General features: G+C 46.4%; 7 non-coding genes and 2 pseudogenes across 7 annotated transcripts; all 9 read left to right on the top strand.

Moving 5' to 3' along the window:
• Positions 1-125: 125 nt before the first annotated feature.
• On the top strand, positions 126-244 carry LOC146262873 (5S ribosomal RNA). The gene has a single exon (XR_014726365.1). It is a non-coding gene; the product is annotated as a 5S ribosomal RNA (ribosomal RNA).
• A 172-nt stretch (positions 245-416) lies between these two features.
• Positions 417-535, top strand: LOC146262872 (5S ribosomal RNA). The gene has a single exon (XR_014725102.1). It is a non-coding gene; the product is annotated as a 5S ribosomal RNA (ribosomal RNA).
• A 178-nt stretch (positions 536-713) lies between these two features.
• LOC146262871 (5S ribosomal RNA) lies at positions 714-832 on the top strand. The gene has a single exon (XR_014725101.1). It is a non-coding gene; the product is annotated as a 5S ribosomal RNA (ribosomal RNA).
• Positions 833-1,000: 168 nt separating this feature from the next.
• On the top strand, positions 1,001-1,119 carry LOC146262870 (5S ribosomal RNA). The gene has a single exon (XR_014725100.1). It is a non-coding gene; the product is annotated as a 5S ribosomal RNA (ribosomal RNA).
• Positions 1,120-1,303: 184 nt separating this feature from the next.
• On the top strand, positions 1,304-1,422 carry LOC146262869 (5S ribosomal RNA). The gene has a single exon (XR_014725099.1). It is a non-coding gene; the product is annotated as a 5S ribosomal RNA (ribosomal RNA).
• Positions 1,423-1,600: 178 nt separating this feature from the next.
• Positions 1,601-1,719, top strand: LOC146262868 (5S ribosomal RNA; annotated as a pseudogene).
• A 168-nt stretch (positions 1,720-1,887) lies between these two features.
• On the top strand, positions 1,888-2,006 carry LOC146262867 (5S ribosomal RNA). The gene has a single exon (XR_014725097.1). It is a non-coding gene; the product is annotated as a 5S ribosomal RNA (ribosomal RNA).
• A 182-nt stretch (positions 2,007-2,188) lies between these two features.
• On the top strand, positions 2,189-2,307 carry LOC146262866 (5S ribosomal RNA). The gene has a single exon (XR_014725096.1). It is a non-coding gene; the product is annotated as a 5S ribosomal RNA (ribosomal RNA).
• Positions 2,308-2,489: 182 nt separating this feature from the next.
• Positions 2,490-2,500, top strand: part of LOC146262865 (5S ribosomal RNA) — a 119-nt pseudogene continuing 108 nt past the window's right edge.

Below are 2,500 nucleotides of genomic sequence, written 5' to 3'. Positions count from 1 at the left end.
ATGAAAGGGGCTGGAAGCTGTTTTCATTTTGACACGAGAGAGAGAGAGAGAGAGAGAGAGACCACCTTGCATTGTCAATTGCTAAATCTGTATATGGATAAGTAGCCTATGGTTGTCAACTTATTTCGTACGGCCATACCAGCCTGGCAACGCCCGATCTCGTCTGATCTCGGAAGCTAAGCAGGGTTGGGCCTGGTTAGTACTTGGATGGGAGACCGCCTGGGAATACCAGGTGCTGTATGCTCCTTTGCTCATTCACTTAGAAACTGAAATCTTGCAATATGCACAAGTAGTCCTTCATGAAATGGGCTGGAAGCTGTTTTCATTTTGACACAAGAGAGAGAGAGAGAGACCACCTTGCATTGTCAATTGCTAAATCTGTATATGGATAAGTAGCCTATGGTTGTCAACTTATTTCGTACGGCCATACCAGCCTGGCAACGCCCGATCTCGTCTGATCTCGGAAGCTAAGCAGGGTCGGGCCTGGTTAGTACTTGGATGGGAGACCGCCTGGGAATACCAGGTGCTGTATGCTCTTTTGCTCATTCACTTAGAAACTGAAATCTTGCAATATGCACAAGTAGTCCTTCATGAAAGGGGCTGGAAGCTGTTTTCATTTTGACACGAGAGAGAGAGAGAGAGAGAGAGACTAGCTTGCATTGTCAATTGCTAAATCTCTATATGGATAAGTAGCCTATGGTTGTCAACTTATTTCGTACGGCCATACCAGCCTGGCAACGCCCGATCTCGTCTGATCTCGGAAGCTAAGCAGGGTCGGGCCTGGTTAGTACTTGGATGGGAGACCGCCTGGGAATACCAGGTGCTGTATGCTCTTTTGCTCATTCACTTAGAAACTGAAATCTTGCAATATGCACAAGTAGTCCTTCATGAAAGGGGCTGGAAGCTGTTTTCATTTTGACACGAGAGAGAGAGAGACTACCTTGCATTGTCAATTGCTAAATCTGTATATGGATAAGTAGCCTATGGTTGTCAACTTATTTCGTACGGCCATACCAGCCTGGCAACGCCCGATCTCGTCTGATCTCGGAAGCTAAGCAGGGTCGGGCCTGGTTAGTACTTGGATGGGAGACCGCCTGGGAATACCAGGTGCTGTATGCTCTTTTGCTCATTCACTTAGAAACTGAAATCTTGCAATATGCACAAGTAGTCCTTCATGAAAGGGGCTGGAAGCTGTTTTCATTTTGACACGAGAGAGAGAGAGAGAGAGAGAGAGAGAGACCACCTTGCATTGTCAATTGCTAAATCTGTATATGGATAAGTAGCCTATGGTTGTCAACTTATTTCGTACGGCCATACCAGCCTGGCAACGCCCGATCTCGTCTGATCTCGGAAGCTAAGCAGGGTCGGGCCTGGTTAGTACTTGGATGGGAGACCGCCTGGGAATACCAGGTGCTGTATGCTCTTTTGCTCATTCACTTAGAAACTGAAATCTTGCAATATGCACAAGTAGTCCTTCATGAAAGGGGCTGGAAGCTGTATTCATTTTGACACAAGAGAGAGAGAGAGAGAGAGAGACCACCTTGCATTGTCAATTGCTAAATCTGTATATGGATAAGTAGCCTATGGTTGTCAACTTATTTTGTACGGCTATACCAGCCTGGCAACGCCCGATCTCGTCTGATCTCGGAAGCTAAGCATGGTCGGGCCTGGTTAGTACTTGGATGGGAGACCGCCTGGGAATACCAGGTGCTGTATGCTCTTTTGCTCATTCACTTAGAAACTGAAATCTTGCAATATGCACAAGTAGTCCTTCATGAAAGGGGCTGGAAGCTGTTTTCATTTTGACACGAGAGAGAGAGAGACTACCTTGCATTGTCAATTGCTAAATCTGTATATGGATAAGTAGCCTATGGTTGTCAACTTATTTCGTACGGCCATACCAGCCTGGCAACGCCCGATCTCGTCTGATCTCGGAAGCTAAGCAGGGTCGGGCCTGGTTAGTACTTGGATGGGAGACCGCCTGGGAATACCAGGTGCTGTATGCTCTTTTGCTCATTCACTTAGAAACTGAAATCTTGCAATATGCACAAGTAGTCCTTCATGAAAGGGGCTGGAAGCTGTTTTCATTTTGACACGAGAGAGAGAGAGAGAAAGAGAGAGAGACCACCTTGCATTGTCAATTGCTAAATCTGTATATGGATAAGTAGCCTATGGTTGTCAACTTATTTCGTACGGCCATACCAGCCTGGCAACGCCCGATCTCGTCTGATCTCGGAAGCTAAGCAGGGTCGGGCCTGGTTAGTACTTGGATGGGAGACCGCCTGGGAATACCAGGTGCTGTATGCTCTTTTGCTCATTCACTTAGAAACTGAAATCTTGCAATATGCACAAGTAGTCCTTCATGAAAGGGGCTGGAAGCTGTATTCATTTTGACACGAGAGAGAGAGAGAGAGAGAGAGAGAGACCACCTTGCATTGTCAATTGCTAAATCTGTATATGGATAAGTAGCCTATGGTTGTCAACTTATTTTGTACGGCTA

The sequence above is a fragment of the Hypomesus nipponensis genome, chromosome 12 (assembly GCF_054491055.1).
Source record: "Hypomesus nipponensis isolate SF chromosome 12, ASM5449105v1, whole genome shotgun sequence".
In the NCBI taxonomy this organism is placed as follows: Eukaryota; Metazoa; Chordata; class Actinopteri; order Osmeriformes; family Osmeridae; genus Hypomesus; species Hypomesus nipponensis.
This window is presented reverse-complemented; position numbering and strand designations above follow the sequence as displayed.